The following is a 19,413-nucleotide window of genomic DNA, read 5'->3' on the forward strand; positions in this document are numbered from 1 at the left end:
TTATAAATTCAACACACACACACACACACACACGTACATGCAAATTTGTAACTGTTTCTTGAAAGAAACTATGAAGAATATACAAATTTTAATAATAACAACAACCTGGGTTTAACCCCATGCACAAAAGTTTGTTTAGAGGCAATGTGGTTAGTGGAATATATATCAACTTTGGATGAAATATTCCTAGTTCTGATCCTAAATGTGACATTTTCTGTATGGTATTTGAGAAATCACAATCCCTTTTAACATAATATGTCTCATCTATAAAGTGGCCCGTATAACTTTCTGTGAAGAATTGCTGGAGAAACTAGAAATAATATACAAGGTATGATCAAAATATATGGTAAATGTTAAAATTAAAAATATATATATTACAATAAAAGACATGTTGACATTAATCCCCCTCAAAATGCTCCCTTTCCCTTCAAACACATTTATCCCATCATTCTTGGCACTTTCTGAAGCAGTTCTGGAAGTCCTCTTTCGTGAGTGTCTTTAGTTGCGCTGTCATGGCTGTCTTGATGTCCTGAATCAATGCAACATGTTTACCTTTCATGGTCATTTTGACTTTGGGAAAGATCCAGAAGTCACATGATGTTAGATCTGGTGAATAAGGTGGATGAGGACGCACCGTAATGTTTTTATTTGACAGAAATTGCCATACCAGGAGCAATGGGTGACACAGAGCCTTTCCATTGTGATCACAAAATACTGTGAATGCTGCTGCCAAGTGCCATCCAACAGAAGGGCAGAGATCTTCAATATGGGAAGCAGCGTGTGGACCCTTAGTAATAATGTGTGACAAGTTTCAACTTGTTCAGTGCAGTCAATCAAGTATGAGCCACGTTTGAGAGAAGGTGCGTTTTAAAGTGTGCTGTAAATCATCCTCCATCATGCCAATGCTCCATTCTACATGTTGCTTCTGGTAAACGGCAATTTCTGTCAAATAAAAACATTATGGTGTGTCCTCTTCCACCTTATTTACCGGATCTGGCACCGTGCAACTTCTGGTTCTTCCCCAAAGTCAAAATGATTCAGGACATCAAGGCAGCCATGACAACACAATTAAAGACACTCACGAAAGAGGATTTCCAGAACTGCTTCAGAAAGTGGCAAGAACAATGGGATAAGCATGTTTGAAGTGAGGAGGGTTAATGGTGATGTGTCTTTTAGTGTAAGAATTTGTTTTAAATTTAAACATTCACTGTATCATTTGATAACACCTCATATGTGAAGTACCCAACTCAGTACCTGGCACATACCACATGCTCAATAAAAATGTGTGTATTCGTTTGTAATGTTGGGTTCTTTTAAGGTTTTGATGATTCTCAAATTCTACTCAAGGTAAGGTCTGTGTCTTCAATATACTTTGGTACCTGTTCAAAACTCAGTACCTGTTCAAGTGCTGGGTATTCAGTAAATATGTCATTTAAGATGTACACCACAATACTGACTTCATTTCAGAACTGTTAACTATTTCTATCATGCAAGTGGTTATAGAAAAATAATCGGGCAAGTTTTTCAAAAGAAAGACTAGAGCACTCTTCAAAGAACTTTATTATCAGTTCACCACAATGGTTGGTGTGATCCAGACTGCTGGACAGAAATTTCTTTTAGACCCAATGTCTTCTTTAGTGAAAAGTACAGTAAGGTTAGTATGTAATAGTGGTACATCAAAAAAAATCTCTGTTTGACATAGAGGGTGTGCTCCCGAGTGCTGGGTGGAGTGACTGGGAACTTGGTGGGCAAGACAAACGGTATAAATGGCAGCAAGTCCATCAATCAAGGCTTCTCACCTGCTTGATAATGAGGTAAGTCCTGTGTCTTGGAGAGAAACTAAGGGAGGAGGTATTAGGTACTTGTGTTCACTCACTTGTGTCTGTGATCTTGGCTATATCCTCTGCTTCCTTACTGGTTGGTTTTGTATTGAAATGAAGACTGTGTCAGATTTTTTCCACTCTATGAAGTCTCGTCCAACCACATAATTAATTACCTGTTAAGAAAAAAAGTAAACAAAAAACTGTCAAAGTGTCAATAACATCTACCAAAAAAATTACTACTCAGAAAATAAAGAGCTGGTTAGTATAATTTGCTCTCAAGAGAATAAATCACTTTAATAATTGACTCTCTAGGCAAAGTCACGATATTTCTAAAATATTATAATTGTCAGGTCATCATAATATTTTCAGAAACATATAAGGAACTCTGAGGAAGGCACTTTTCCAAACGTCTTCTTACTAAGAATAAAAAATATTCAAAACTAAAAGGAATTATTCTTGAAATCTGAGCTTGAGACTTTATTACATAATTTTGGAGAGTGACATGGTCAGCTCAGTCTGGGAAAGCTTTCAGAATTCTGGTATGAGGATCCTCTCAAGCCCCCCTTTCCCCTCAAGACCTAGCGTCTGTGTGTTCATACCGGGGAACTTGGCAGCAGATGGTGAACTAGAAGGCAATCAAGGAAAGTGGCTATTAAAAGCGCGCAGGCTCACTGCAGGGAGAAAAATGACTTCTGCTAAAAGCTAAATCTAAATATCCCCGAAGATATTTCTCTCTTGACCTATATGTATGGCCTGTGTATACAAATTCACACTTTTCCCCTCATATTTTTTTTTTGTAATAATCTTTTACACACATTTAAATTTAACACTTGATGAGCACTTAAGTAGCTGAATTAAACAAGAAGTCACTTGAGCAATTTTGGCTCCTTGCCATTCCTTGGGATTTCATCAGTGGGGGTATAATTTGCAGGACAGAAGCCAACCTCTAATCGTTTTATTTAATTAGACCATTTCAATGGCTAAGCCAGCCTGAAGGCCCTGCTTCTCTGCTTACCCTCACCTGGATAAGATGGCTTTTGTTGGTGCCTATTTCTCTAGAACCTTTGCAATTTTGGACCAACGGAATTTATATGGGATTAGCTGGGATCTTGACACCATTTGGCTTTTATTTCAGCATTTTCTGGAGCACTTCACAGATAGTTCCTCATTTTCCCTTTTGCTCTGCTCCATGATTTGTAAAAACAGATCTTTTCCTTTCTGCAGCCAAGTAGAAGGTTGTAAGTCACTATGAATCTATAAAAAGCTTGTTGCCTTTCAGTGGTGGTACATTTGTAGATATTCTTTTGAGGGTTAAGGGAATGGATGTTATTGATAAATTCTCCTCTTTGCCACCCAAAAGACAAGAAATGAAATTGTTCAGGTGTCCATTTATCATAAACTTGAAATGACAATGGAAGGCAGCATTTTTGTGGCACATTAAAGTTGCACAGGGAATTGCTCTGATAGACTGTCTGCTCTGGAAGCCGCCGGGTAATAACGGCCCCACATGATCAGGGACAGCAATGTTTTCCTTCCTCTCGTGTCAGGAATTGCATTACCTGGGCAATGTGAGCCTATGTCTTCTCTGAGCACCAATAGAGGCGTAAATGAACAGCTGGAATACCTGCAACTTGGCTTAGCCAAATGCGATGAGTTGTTTTTATCACCATTTTACAATAGCTTCTCAATATTCAGCCAAATGTAACCTAATTGCATTTAAAGGTTGGAAAGGGAGCAGGGGGTGAGTGAGGCCAAATCCTTAGGCAGGTTGCTAACGGGATTAGGGGGAGTCCTAGATCCCTGATAAACTCTACAGGCTTCTCTGTGATGGAAACACAGATTTGGATCACAAGCCAGGGAATGTTGGGCAATAACGGAACTTTTCTCTGCAAGTCTGCTTCATCATTTCCATAGAAACTGAGATTTTACCTTCTAATTTGAGTGTATGTACCCTGCGTTCACTAGGACAAGGCCCTGGGCCCTGAATCTTATCTTCATAAAGTGTCAGACTCGAAAAATACCTTTCCCACCATCTGGCCCAGTTCCTGAATGTTGGAGAAGTTAGACTTTCCAAGGGTATGCAACAGAGCGACGGGGTAGGAGGGTGGGAATTGTAAGGCAGGGCTGTCACCCAGCAATCCAGTGTCAGGGTGGTTTGGTTTTGGAGTCTCCTTTTTCATCCCCACTATACTCCTAATTCTGACCATCAGTGACTTCTGCGATTTTGCACAAACCAGGAATGATGTGCGGGTGAAGGTCTGTGCATGTATGATCCTCACCTGCCATTCAGCTGCACAGGTCCTGGAAGCAGTAGCGCCAACTCAACAAAACCTTCCAGAGTAGTCAGCTTCAGCGATTGTTTTGCTACCCAACCTTATTGCTTATTTGCATGAGGAGCTGACTTTCCTCAGCTTATAAATTATGCTCCTTTCTTGTAAATCTGGATGGCTTACTATTATGGTGGTGATGCAAAAGTGATTTCCCCAGGGGGCAGGCAATGGACGGACAGCAACTCCTTCACCTGGGAAGATACATGAGGCTTTTAACTATCAGCAAAGATGGGGAAACGGAACCATGGTCACGGCAGCCAATCATCAGCCCAATTCCTTTCCTACCAGAGGACAGGAAAACACTGGGGTCAGTATAGGGTTCCTTGCCCAAAGGTACAAAACAGAATAACGAAAGCTTGTGTTTGAGACATAAGGAAGCCAGGTATTGTGCTAAACATTTTAAATACATGAGTGTATTTTTAAAACCTCGCTATAGCCAAAGAGATGGACATTATTACAGTCACTAAATTGCAGTTTAGAAAATATGAGGCTCAAAAAACTTGATTCTCTTGTTTGAGGTCTGTCAGAAACAGTAGAGCTGGTATTGAACATGGGGTATTTGACTCCAAATTCCATGTTTATGATCAACCCATTCTGTCCTGAGAAATGGCTGATCCAGGCATCTGATTTCACAGCTAAAGTCATGCAAACCCAGAAAGACAGTGTAGTGAAAGAAAACTGGTAGCAACCTGTAGGTGGAGTGACCTGCCTTCCGGCCTGGTTTTGCCCCACACTGGCTGTCCGTCTTGAGCAAGTCTTCTATTCCCTGTGCCCTCCGAATTCTCATCTGTAAAACACTGTGTTGGATTTTTTGATTTCTATATTCTCTTCAAATTCTCACTTTCTTCAGTTAGTCTGTAACCGAGCCAAGGGCAGGAAACAGTTCACCAGGCTGAGTTCAATGTGGATGCCACTACCTGAGATCGACTGCTTATGCAGAACAATTCACAAAACACGGATCCTAGACTATATTATGAAATGACTTTTCATGAGCATTTAATCAAATCTTACATTTTTCCTTAGTATCTAGTACTTATTAAATAAAAAATACTCAGAAATATAAATTTAAAAAATATGAAACAATTAGAATTCTACTATATATCAAATATATCACACTTAATAGTTTGGTGAATATATTTGCAGGCCACCCCCACCACTATCTTTTTGGTACTCAAATATACAGGTTAGGGGGGGAAAAAAAAAAAATATATATATATATATATATATATATATATATATATATATATATGATATCATGTAACCAGCTTTTGATTGATTCCTGGTGTACAGTGCAGTTTTTCCTGTTCACAGTCTACAATATAAAATATAGCCATGATAGTTGCATAGTATTCCATTGAATGAATGCAAAATAATTGATGTAATCTCTGCTTTGTTGCTTCCATTTTATAAAACTATTTTTGGGAGGGTTTTTTGCTATTATAATTTGACAGATATTTTTTGAGCTAAATATTTATACATACATACTGCCTTCATTGGAATAATAGAACACGCAAGAAATGCTACATTAAATACTATGCACTTTTTAAAAAGATATTAGATATACACTGTTAAAACCTCTGCAGAAAGCTATGTTTCCATTTTCATTAGTAGTGTGGGGAGTGCCTATTTTCCCAAACCCTCATCAACACAAAGTATTATTTTAACAAGTCAGCCAACCATCGTTGACTTCTCAGTATGCCTTCAAGGCAGGAGCAGAATGCTTAGAGCACAGCCAAGCTACCTGGGTGGAATTGGGGCTCTGCCACTTGCTACTTTGTGACTTTTGGCAACTAACTTAACTCTCTGTGTCTATAAAATGGAGCTGAAAATAGGACCTACCCTGTAGGGTTACATGTTATGTGAGGTGATATATGTAAAGGAAGTAGAACAATGCCTGCACGTAGTTGATGTATTTTAATTATTAATTATTATCATTATTCTTTCATTGCAACTAAATTTGAGCCCTTTAATAAGCCTGTTAACCATTTGCTTCTTCTTTTCTCAACTGTTGATTCCAATGTTGAGCCAACTTTTATAATAAAGGATTCTTTTTCTCTTACTTTATAAGAAGTTTTTATACGTTAGGAATGTTATCTCTCACATATTGCAAATAATCACTTTATTTTCAAATGAGTACATAGAGGCCCCGAAAGACAGATTGAACATGTTGTCTTCTAAGGTCCCATGCAGGGCTCTTCATTTTTCCTTCATTCATTCAAACAAAAGTTGTTTTTTTTTCGTTTGTTTTTTTACCTGTTTATTTACTCTCAGTGACTTTTCCACTTTATTCCTCTTTTTCCTTTATGTTCAATCCAAATCTGACTTAAAAAAACAAAATTCCACCTTTTGAACACAGGCCTCTTGAAAATAGTTTCAAGAAAATTATAAAATTAACTAATCACTTAAGATATTTACCTCTATTTTTCTTTTATGATTCAGTTTATGATTCTGAAACCTTTTCTGACTATACCCCTCTACTCTCCATTTAAGGGAGGCAGAAGTCTAAAATGGGTCCCAAGATTTTTGCCCCTCTGATATACACACCATGTATAATCCTTTCGCCCTGAGTGTGGTGGGACCTGAGTATGGGGGGGATTTCACTCCTGTCATTAAGTTACATATTCTGGCAAAGGTGAAGAGATTTTACAGATATAATGAAGGTCCCGAATCAGGTGATTTGGGGTTAATCAAAAGAGATTATCTTAGATGGTCCTGATCAATAAAAGCTCTTTCAAAAGGGACTGACTGGGCCACCCTGAAGAGAGTGAGTCTCCTGCTGACCTAAAGAAGTAAGCTGCTATGCTGTGAAATGGCCACATGGCGGGCAAACAGGGTAGGGGGAACTCCAGAAGCTGAAACCAACCCTCATTGGCAGCCAACAAGAAAGCAAAACCTTCAGTCCTGCATAAAAGATTGAATTCTGCCACCAACCAGGTAGCCTTGGAAGAGATCACAGAGCTTCAGAAAGGAACAAAGCTTAACCAACATCTTTTTTTGGGGTGTTGGGGGAGTGGGAATATTGGCAACATCTTGACTGCATCCTTGTGAGACTCTGAGCTGAGGACCTATCTGAGACATACAGGAACTCCTGACTTGTAGAAATAATAAATGTATATTTTTTCAAGGTACTAAATTTGAGGTCATTTGTTACATAGCAATAGAAATGAATATATTAACCTACCCTATGGCTTCCTCCACTTGAAGCCCTTGTTTCTCCTCTGTGTTCTCACAGACCTCAAGTATACTTTGCTTGAAGAGATCTCTAATGTTATTCATATAATAGTAATAACGCACATTCCTGGTTTCACTGAAATTATTTATATGTTGGTGTTCCTCAGCAAACTGTGGGTTCCATGAGAGTAGAGGCCACCCTTCCTTCACCTTTCTGTCTTTGGAGCTCAATAGGCATCGGAGAATGCTGAATCAAATCTTCAACGTCAGGATGAGAATTAGGAAAAACATATGTCCATAAATTGGCTCAGGCACTTCGGGCAGCCCAGCATCTTAATATAAAACTAAACTGTGAAGCATTCACATAACTCTAAATTTAGCAACACTACAATAGAGATGGCTTATTTTTTAATTTTTTAAACATATAGAAAGAGCACCTGACTTTTAGTGTTTTCTATCAACTCGCTGTGTGATCTTGGGCATGTCACTGACCTCTCTGAACCATAGTTTATTCATCTGTAAATGAAATATATGGACTCACTGGATGATCTCTAAGGCCATTTAAGTTCCAGCATTTCATACTTCTATGAGGCTTCAAACTAGAGAACATACATATTTAAAAGAGAAGAGGAAAAATACCAAAAAAAAAAAAAAAGGAGTTAACACCATATACCATATTCACTAGATTTAACAATCTGTGCCATATACCTAGAGTAGTTTTGTATTCAATGAAGAAGAAAACAAACCAACAAAAAAAAATAATTATAAAAATAATATAAAAATAGCCTTCATCCAATAGGACTGCATTTATAAGAACATGTTAATTGTTTTATTAATGGGGTGAAAACATGCTTTACTTTGATCATCTAACATCTGCTTTTTCAGATATAGCAAAAACTGCAGAAGAATTCTGTGTTTTAAAGGAAAGGATAAGAAATCAACAGAGCACAGGATACAGCTGTAGAAGTGATGGCTCTGTGGTATTTATTTGAAGACAGAGTCGGTCCCATTTAGCTTATTTCTGTATGAAAATTAAAGTAATCTTACTCAGTGCACGAAACCATTAGCCACTGCTCCAAAGTGCAGCATTTCAGAAAGGTCAGAGGGTGGCCCAGAGGCAACAAGAATTTTGCAAGTGATGTGTGTCACATTTGCATATGATAATTAGTTTCTCTATAAATACAATTTGTTCTGCAGATTAACATTTTGTGTCCTCATTAGATAGCAAACATTTCCATATTAAACCCACAAAGCTGTCAGAGTTGGCTCTACTTGCATTGCATGATAGCATTAATACCTCTGTTTATACTGGTGCCAATTAGTAGTGCTAAGTCTTGGAAGAATAAAAGAGATCACTAATGTTATTAATATAAATAGCAATACGAATGCTGAGAAGCTTTCGCAAACCTTGTTAACTTCAAAGATCATTAGCAGTAAAGTACCTCTGGGTTGTAAATGGCTATGTTCTTAAGCACATAAAGTATCAGAATGTCTAGAATGCTTTGCTCTCTGTACTGGAGGCTGCTCCTGGCTTACAATGTGACTCTTAAATGCTCTGTGTGCTGTAAAGAGGAGCATGCAATTAAAATTGTTGTTTTTTGCTACATGCATTTAGTCCAATAAGGAAGTTGGAAGTATTCCAGCTACAGAAATAATTTGCTCAACTTGTTCAGCTCACTACAGAACAGTTTGCTGTCATTCCTGAAGCCAACTTCTCTAAGGAGGTGAGGTGAGGTATTTTATGGTCCCATAAAAGGTTTTTATAAAGCAGAATGCCCCAGAATTACTCATAAGAAGATTTCGATTTCAAAGGACCAGAGTGAACAGGTCTCTGTCACAGGGAGTGGCGAGGGACACAGAAGATGTTGATGGACACATGAGATAAGGGAGAGTGTTGGTCATTTCCCTCAGGGCATTGGCTTGACAGCCAGTGGAGAAGGCTGCAGAGAAGCAGCCCTAATTCTAAAGCTGAAAGGACTGTACTGATGTAAAAACAATGGTCACTTACCCTTAGCTCAGTGACAGGGAAGGGACGATCCTGCAGTCACTGTTGATAAAACAGTTTCCACAGACATCTACTGGCTTCACTTCCTTGCATACAGTTTTTTTAGTTTGTTCTGCTATTTTTACACTTAGATTCAGCAATTTTTTTTTTTTAAAAAAAAGCACTGGTGAAGGCATCAAACGTATTCAACTCAAATGTAAATACTATTGAAATGTGGGTTGTGTTACAAGGAAATATGATTAAAATGCAGAATTTTATGTCATTTCAGAAGTCAGGCTTAAAAGGTAGGTAAAAGCAGCTTTGTTTCACAGCTCTGCTATTTACTGGGTGTAATTCTAGATAAGATAGTTTCTCTAAGTCTTAATTTTCTCATTTGTAAAATGAGAATAAGGATTACACCGACCTCACAGGATCCCGATGAGGATTCAATGGGTTGCCCCAGTGTTAACACAGGGCCTGGCCCACACAACAGACTCAGTAGGTAGAAACGATTGTTATCATTACGACTTATAATCATGTTTCCTGATGCTGCGGGAGTAACAGAATGAAACAGGGTCTCTCTTAGCAGGTTTATAAGCTCTCCTGTCCTCCTCATACCCTACCCAGAGGTATCTCCCATGTGCCAGATACAGAGCCCTCTCCTGTCAGCTGCCACCATTATCGCACCATTTCTCTTTCCTACTCCAGCTGTTCCTTAAACATCACCTGCCACTCTGTGTTTTGTGAACCATATCTCCATCCTCACTCCTGACTTGCTGTAGAGCTAATGGTGTCTTGTCTCATCTAATAGGATATGCTATTCTCCTCCATTTCTCCACCTCATGTGGTATACAGTATCATCCGAGTGTCAAAACAATGTCACCTTGTATTTTTAGTGTTGACCAAAGATTTTTTTTGTGACCTTGGCCTTTGATTCACAGTATTCCCTTTCCCCACGTTTGGCATAAGTTCCTGGGGCAAGAAAGCTGGACCCAGCGAATCAGCTGAGCCCAGGTCTCTAAGCATTTCTCCTTTCTCAGGCTAATTCACGGCTCTTGAAGGATGACTTGTGGTCGGTTAGCTACTTATTGGTTTCCCTATGAAGTCCTTTAGTTCTTCCCATAAATAGACACCCTGCTGGTCCATTCCTGCTGTTAACATTTGAATCCTCAAGTTGAATATGTGCATGTAAAGCTAGCAAGCTGGAATTTTTCTACTATACATTTCTAGGTATAGAAAGGAACAAGACACGTTTAATATACAGAGGAGAAAGTTTATGAGAAAGATGTTAATGTCTCAAAATACCTTAAGGATTGTCCAGTGGAAAGAAAGATTAATTTGCTTCCGACAACTAAGATAATGGGTGGAAGCTATAGAAAAAAAGATATTAGCTAAATTTAAGGAAGAGCATTCTAATAGACATAGCTGTACAAGGATGGCTGTTCTGGGAGAAAATTGGCTCTGTTTCTAGAGGTATTCAAGCAAAGAGTGGATGATAAATAGCAGGATGGCCAATAAAGGAAATTCATGCATCAGTTGAACTAAATGGGGCGAGCAATGGTGGCTCTAAATTTCTCTGTAAGATCTTTGGTCCACAATCCAATTTGAGAGGCGTATTGGAGAATAAGGGAAGTTAATAATTGTCTTATAGCTGTGTTTCGCACAAAGTTTTGCATAAAGAAATATCAATTATCCTTATAAAGCATGGAGTGATAGGCTGAAGGTGATAAATTACTCAGTCTCCAAATACTCGTTGAGCACTTTTTGTGTGGCAGGCACCTTTCTAGATCTGAGGATAGACTGATAGCAAGAAAAAGTTCCTTTTGACTTTGCATTCTAGTCGGAGGCAGGGAAGGACCTATAGAGATCAGAAAAAAGTAGATACAAGAAGCAGTGGGTATGTTAAGATACTCCATCAACTTCTCTTTTTATCACTTCTTCTAGGGTCTTTTTTCCCATGAGTTTCTCTGAGACTGTACTCTCTATCACCACTCTAACCAAATTAAAGGGGAAACAATGCATAGATGAAAGATGAATCGCTGATCCTAAGAGATGTGAAAAAATGGATTTATCCCACTAGCTATTTCTCTCCCTAGATTGAACATGGGAAGAGCAACAACTCTCATTCACATACAAGCTTAATAAATAAATAAATACACCAGAAAAGAACGTAGGATATATTAGCAAGTGTTGTTACATAAATCCTTCTGTGTTTTCCTTAAGAGAAAAAGGATTAAAAAGAAAATCTTTCTGGGTGAGACGTGATAGACAAGTAGGTCAGGTGTCCTTTCCATCCCAGTGAACGTCTGTGACTTTCCAAGGACCAAGGCTTGCCTTTCCCTTGGAGTCTCTCATGGCATCCGATCTTCTAAACCCCTGCTGTTTCCATTACAGAATGGATTCTTGGAAGTAAAACAGGCCTGTTATAAAACTCTTTTTTATGCAATGAAGGATGTAAGGAAACTGGAGGAAGTTCAAAGAAGAATAACAAGAATGATTAAGGGGCTGAGAGCATGATTTATGGTGAATGATTAAAAGGATTAAACATACAGGACTTGGCCAACACTACATACTTAGCTATAAAAAAAAAGTCAGAATTAAGTGCCCAGGATCTCAGCTCCCATGAAAAATACAAATTTGCATATAATTTGGCGCATATTTCTCCATGAAGTTCAGCAGAGCCTTATTGAGGCAGCATTCATACAATGCCAAAACCACGAGTCTGGTCAGTATAGAGTACAGTCTGGTCATATCAGTAAAAACTTGTCATTTGACCTAATTGAATAGACAATTGCATCACAATATGCCCACCCAGGGCCACATCCACTTGTGATGCATCCATAAAGTGTAGAAAATAATGTGACATGTAATCATTTACCATAGGGTCACAGACTAATATCCCTACATTAGGCAAACAGTAGTCAAATGAGAGGAGGGGGCGGGGCTGGGAGGGTGCACGATCCATTGAAAGGGCACAGCCATTATGGTTTCCAGCTAATTGTTGCCATAAGGGAATTCTGGCTAAGGGTGGCCAGATATTCTTGTCTATCAAAGGAAGCTAGTGACTCAGGGTGCTTTTGGCAGCAAGTAATAAAAATCCAGTTCAAAGAGGAAGAGCTGGTGGAGCTAGCACCCCAGAGTTTCACATCTTCAGAGTGGAAAGCAGGAGCTATGGGGCGAGAAGATGGAGGAGGAGGAGGAGGAATGGATGTGAGGAGGCAACCAAGTACCATCCATTTGAGTTGAAAAATCCAGATTGTTATATTAAAATATCTATTGACTTAAAAGAAAAGTAAACACTGCTGGAAAAGTCATTCTGTGTATATCAGTTTGCCACTTCTTATCTGGCTAACTTCTGTGTTTCAGAATTAGAAAAACTAATGTCCAGAGAAAGGGAAAGACACCCTCAAAGGCATAGTACGTGGATCATCTGAACAGGAACTGCGTAGCAGCAGTGGCTTACGAGGGGATATCTGTGTTCTTCCTGATTTTGTTGTCTGTCAGTTACCTCTGGGCTCATAAATTTTCACTTTTCTAGTTCTATCTATCTGTTAATTAAAAAGGCTAGAAAACCCAGGTTTATGATTTTCTCATGGCTCTCAGCTTGCACTCTGTTGGGACTCTCATGAGGAAAACATACCTAAGAATTGTATAATTATAATCCCAACATGTATAGTCACATATGTACACCAACACACATTCGCTTACAAGTTAAACTTGAATGGAGCATTAATGAAAATGAAGGGAGGGTAGTTTTTTTGTTTTGTTTTGTTTTATATAGGACTGTTAGGTTTGTTGAGGCTATGCACTACACAGTTCTTCGGGAGCCAATGTAAAGTGTACAGTCCATATGTGGCACTGAAAGCTTAGCACTGTAAGCCCTAAAACACTGAGATGGGCTCTGCTGTCAACAACTCTGAGATATCATGACCCCAACAGGCTAAAACTCCATTTGCCAAATTGCCAAGATTTCTTGTACATGATCCCTGCCCCACCTGCAGGTACAATGGCAGAGGAAGAGAGAGAAAGAGGGAATATCAGATCAGAGTTCTGATGAAAAATGAAAAATTATTACACCTTCAAAAGAGTGAAATGTTAATTATAGCAGATGGACACAACTTTGAGTAAAGGAGAGCAGTTGTCATTTTTAGGAACAGAACATTTGGACTAAATACCCTGAAAAATTATGACAGTGAGAATTATAAGATTGGGGACATATGTGGAAAAGAAAGTGGTAGAAGCGCCATCCCTGGGGTCATCTGAAAGTCAACAGGACAAGGAACTAGAAAATCTATTCTAGGAAAGAATCCTCCACTGATTCCCCTGGGCCTAAGGGAGATATCATGGGTCTCCTCCATCTCTAATTGCCATAGTTCTTAGATGTTAGGTATTTTCCAGGGCTTTATAATGTCGACATTAGACCAGCACTGTACCCCTCCAAAAAGAAATGGGGGAAAAAAGCACCAAACTCCAAATAAACCATAAACTAGTTGCTCCAAGGAGTATAAAGACTTTCCCAAATGGAAATTGTGTGTCGTAAAATTCTCCAGTGTGAATTTCATTATTCCCTGAAGGTAGTCTACTACCAAGATGAGAGAACTTATTATCATTTTATTTCATTTATTTGGTTTTCTCTTTCTGGTTTGTTTTAATTTCAGAGGAGAACAAACAATGTGACTGCAAATTCTCATAGCACTGGCTGAAAAATATTTCCATATTTTTCACCTTCTGTTCACTGATACTCCACGGGTATCAGTGGCTCTCTTAGCAATAAATCAGTAAGCGGAGTTAGTGCACAATCAAGGGGAAATAGGGACCTCCATCACTGCCATCTGAATGCAGGAGATATGTAGTTCTCTGAGGCTCAAAAACTGAAGAAAGTTTTGGGTTCTGTCAGTAAAGCAGGTGTAAGTAGTGTGTGTAAGTGAGTGCTGGTTGTATATGGAGGCCTTTTTCATACATACTGTTGTGTTAACTCATTTTCAGTTTTAGACTCAGAGATGGCAGAAATCTGAGTTGGGCCCAGGGAATTTAGAGTTTCCTTCTTTATTACACACAAAGTCTTTAAATACCACAATGGTCAAATGCCCAGTATCTGCAGTCCAGAGTTTTCTCTCTGTGACAGCACCTCCAAAGATTACTTAGTAGCATAATCCAGAACCATGCCTAAAATGTGATGAGAAAAACAGATATTTTCATGAAATCTGGATGCAACACTAACTGTAACCCGCCGTCTGGTTAAAAAAATTGGGGAGAAAAAACCTAGTCAGACATTCAGCTCAGTTTTGACTGTTGAGGAAAAGAGTACACAACACAGATACCGTTCAGTGGTTACCAGCCATGCTTAATTTTGGCTGCATATTTTAAAAACTATAATTAGAAATCAGCGCTTTGTAAACTCTTTTTTTTTTTTTTTTGCAACTGCTTCATGTGCATGGTAATTTATAAATTCTTGATTTTTTTTTTTCAGTGAATTCTTGATTTTTTTTTTAGAGACTTCCAACTTTGTTTAGTTTGAAATGAAGGGAAAACCTCATTCGTACTGATGAGATCCGCACAGCGCCCCTAGTGGCCAGAAATTCCATGATGAAAGCATTACTGCTCCTGACTCCAGGGCCGGTGAATCTAACCCAATGATGGAAGGGAAGAGCGCATTGAGGAAGGATCAAATTCAGTTTGGTTTTTATGATGACATTTACCTGCTAACACCTCTCTTTTATTGCTTCCTTTAGAATCGGAGATAGTGAACACCAGAAACTTTCATGTTTATCTTGTCATTTAAAATGGGAGGAAAAAAGAAAACCACCATTGAAAAGCACTGGTATTGATTGGAATTTTCAAAATTGTATGATTACAACTCAGTGTTGCCTAATCCTCAACCCTCCTCTGCTCCCCTTCAGAAATGTCTGGATCTTGTTTTTTCTCAGTATAATTTCTCCAGGCAACTTTGGAGTCTTTCCTTTCCAACCTCCAGTCTTTCCTCCACTGCTTCCCTTTTGCCTCTAGTTTAGGGCCAAAGTCTGTATATTAAAGTGATGGTGTCACAAAATGCCTGGTGATGTCATAAAGCACTGGGAGATCTGGCAAAAGCAGTGATTCTCGTTTTTCGTCCTGGGAAATTATAGGTACCCAAAGGCCTATCACATCTTCTGTATACGCACAAATTGTTGTAGAAATAGTGAAGGCCTAGTTAACTTTGGGCATTTACATGTTTGGCAAATTTCTATAAAATGCTGTGTAGAGACTATAGATTTAAGGAGCCGAAGTTATTAAAATGGGGTGGGGTGAGAGGAAAAATGCCAATAAAAACAGACAACGTGGTTTTCTAAATCCTTTCCACAGGAATGCAGGCAAAAGGGGAATGAAATAATTCTATAGGGTCACTTGTAATTCAGCTTAAACTAAGCTCAGGAAACTGAATAATATTTCTCAGAAGACTGATTTATGTACTTAAAGTAACTAAGTCCCAGGTGTCATAAGGAGTAATACAACTTCTAGCAATGCTTTGCCTGCTTGCTCAAAATAGCTGCCGAAATCAATTTCTAACTTCTCTTTAAAACATTTCAGAGTTAGTTCTACTGGGATTGTTCAAGCCCTAGATTCTCCAGGCTGCTGCAGGAAGGGAAGTCCCAGAACCTAGGTAGGCTCCACGTTATAAACAAATTGTGTTCCAAAGTTTGTCTGTGAATCACTTCTTTGGAAACCTAAACACATTTTCTGTAAAGAAGCAGAGGTAGACACAGTCAGGCTCCCTGGCTCTGACAACCCTCTGAAGTCCATTTAAACCATATGCGGGTCAAATCCCCTCTGCTACATAAAAACTAGCAAACAGTCACATAATCACACAAAACTGGGCCTGGGGGTGGGGTGAGAGGGAATCAGATGTAACAATCTTCTTGTTTTCATTTATCCTTTCCCCCCTTCCATTAGAATAGGATAAGAGACCAAAGGAAATTTGGTAGACATCCTGATTGAGGTATAGCAACATTTTCAAGGATTTTAAAGACCAATGGCCCTATTTACTTATTATGACTAATTTTGCTTCACTATGCATATTTTATCTTTTCTGACAGAGAAAATAGCAAGAAAACAGCTCAGCACAGAAAGAAAAGGAAATCTCTAAAAACTTCTATGGGAAGGAGGCCCTTGTAGGGTAACTATTATTGTTCCTAAGGCAGGATATCTTGGAACTAAGTAATTCAAAGTCAAATGTACTTGGAACCATCAAGCTTCATTTTGCTCCTTGGTTCCAAAGACCTCACTCACCCAGCTCTTTATTAGGCATGCTAATAAAAAGTAAAATAAAAACATCTTTGGCAACCTATGATTCTTTTTCTCCCAAAGTGCCCTGATGTGGTGGTACAGGGTGGAACTAATACATCCCAAATGTAGGTAGTCAGAGGGAGAGGAAGAGAAACAAAGGGCCTGGATATTTCACATACTGGATAAGCAGACCTTGATAACTGAGTTGACTGTATTTGGAATTTTCCTGTTTCCTTCTGAAAGGAGACAGAGAGCTGAATGAAGCGCTTATCTAAGAAGTGTCAGAAGCCTTTAGCAATGTTATTACAAGGATGTTGGTGAAGCAGAGAGAACATTTTGGCAGGTACAGATGGGATTATATTTGACTGAATGTATTTTCTTGCTACGTGTTAATCTGTACTTTTCTAGTATCCAGCTCTTAAGGAGTTCAGATAAAAGCCTATCAGAAATTCTCTGTTCATACTCTCCTTAGTGTACATTATAAGGAATTCAGCATCCCAGCTGGGACATGGATGGAACTAAATGATTTCATTTGAATGTTTGGGAGAAATCACTCCAAAGCAGGAATCATAGCAGGAGAAGAAATCTGGCTAAGAAAGAAGTCTCTGGAATATTCCATGTGGGGCTGAGGAAAGGGGTGATGGATTATTTCTAATAGGTTACACCCAACTTCAAGTGAAAATCATTTGAAAGAGTCCCAGCTGAGCTTTACAGGCCCTTAGTGAGAGGCAATGATGAAGCCAGAAATATATCCACATGAAAAAGTTTGATTCAGAGGAAGAGGATTATAAGAGGGTCTAGATAAAGCAGTTTGGAGTTTCAGGGGAACAAATACAATTTCCAGGTCTTACATCTTGGCCACTCAAAATGGTAAAATCTTCTGTATCCCCCATTTAAGCCAGAGCAATTTTCTAGTATAGAAATAATTAAACCTCAAAAGATAAAAAGAAAGCCCTTACATAAGAGTTACTAAAATGGTAATAAAAGACAGGCAGTTTTCTCTGTAATAATAATGGTGGTACAGCAGGTCACATAGCACTCGAAAAGCATGTCACAGTGTACTTACCATCCAGGAGGTCTCAGATTTTTACAGTATGCAGATCAAAGGCAGAGGGAAGAGCACATGGTCAAGAACAAATATAAAGGAATGACATGGAACTGGGTAAGAACAAAATAAAAAGGATAACCCAGAGGGAGAGAAAAGTTATTGGAAAATGTGACAGCCTGGAATTAGTGATGAACAGATAACAGCGCACAAGGAGAGAGTAGGCATGGTGCGTTGAGAGTGGATGACAGACTGAGCTGGTCTATTTCTATAGGGTTCACTCTTCTGTAATAAAGACAATTGTCTTCAAACTAGAAAGAATAAAACAAACAAGGTAAACAAGAAACGGAAGCCCAAGATACGTGAACTACTTCAGAAGCCATCTAACTTTTAAACTCCACCTACATCTTAAAGTCCAGATACATTATATCCCAGGATACTGAGAGAACTTTGCAGATGAGACTTAAAAAAAAAAAACGCTATGGGAAGGAGGCCCATAGTAAATTCACATAATAGATTCACATAGTAGATTCACAGAAAAGCACCAAGAAATGTACTGGGAGGTCTTGGGCACAATTCAGCTAGCCTCCCCCAATGTTTGCAGATGGGATTTGAAACCACTGACTATGTTTGAAAATTCATGGAGAACAAGAATAGTACCAGAAGACTAACAGACGGACAAATAATTTTAGAACTGTCAAAAGTGGTGGGAAGGTAATTTTTGAAATCTATTATTTGGTGAGTTTGTAATGATCTCTTGCTAAATTCTAGGATTGGCTGATCAATGTTTTGAGTATATGTGAAGCAGTGATACTAGAATAATACTAAGGACAACCTGGGACATTTCCTTTTTGGATAGAATTTCTTAACTGATAAACCAAGAGACATTTTTTTTCTCCATTATATCTGTTTTCCTTCCAGCTATTTGGAAAATTCTTCTATTATATGTCTGTTGAGAAATCCTTTTTAACCATAGTGTAGTTTGAGGAGCTCTTTGCATAGAGAAATCAATGAATAAGTATCAAAATGGAAGGTGTTTCTCATGGCATATCACAGAGATTTGGCACTAACTTGGATGACTGAATGAAAACTCAAAAAGGGCTTTGGCAGTTGGAAGACTAGGTTGAAATCACCAAGACGAATTTTGAAAATTTTTAAAGAATCATGTGATAGAACTATAGGATGTGATAAGTGTGGTTTAGTAGCAATAATTGTGAAAAGACTTTGGAGTTTTAGTTGAAATCTCAATATGAATGACAAGTGGGAAAAACCAGGGTAATTTTAGAACATGTGTCTAACACAAAAGTAGTAGAGTCACCATACTTTTCATTGTCTAAACCTACCTGGAATATTGTGATCAGTTGTAGGTGCTAATTTTAAGAGAGACGCTGACAAGTCATTACTCATTCAGAGAAAGATGAGGGTTCTGGGGACACTTATTTTAAGAAGAGAGACCAAAGCAGCTAGGTTTGGCATAGCTATCTTCATAAATGGGAAGTGCTGTCATGTGGGAAAATTATTAAATTAATTTTCTGTGGTGCAAGGTATAAAAACAGTGCTAAGATATGGACGATGCAGTAAGTAAGTTTAATATAAGGAAAATTTTTTACTAATTAGGAACAGGAGTCAAACACCATATTTTAGTAGATAAATCAATTTGAGTGTTTAAAGCACAAGGGAGAGCTATGGAAGAAAGAAACAAGTTTGGGAATCAACAGCCTATAGTTTGAATGAGATAACTAGAAAATGGGTCAGAGCAAGCATTCATTTCCTGGGATGCATTTCATCCTAGAAATT

The 19,413-nt window shown here is 38.5% G+C and overlaps 1 long non-coding RNA gene across 1 annotated transcript in view; it reads right to left on the reverse strand.

Moving 5' to 3' along the window:
- The window catches only part of LOC148755106 (uncharacterized), a 183,268-nt gene that overhangs the window by 10,605 nt on the left and 153,250 nt on the right, over nt 1–19,413 (reverse strand). The window contains exon 3 of the long non-coding RNA XR_016019383.1: nt 1,877–1,996. This is a non-coding gene — a long non-coding RNA (uncharacterized LOC148755106). The remainder of the gene's footprint in view (nt 1–1,876; nt 1,997–19,413) is intronic.

Source organism: Rhinolophus sinicus, chromosome 16, assembly GCF_057876585.1.
Source record: "Rhinolophus sinicus isolate RSI-liver-muscle chromosome 16, RSI-T2T, whole genome shotgun sequence".
Taxonomy (NCBI): domain Eukaryota; kingdom Metazoa; phylum Chordata; class Mammalia; order Chiroptera; family Rhinolophidae; genus Rhinolophus; species Rhinolophus sinicus.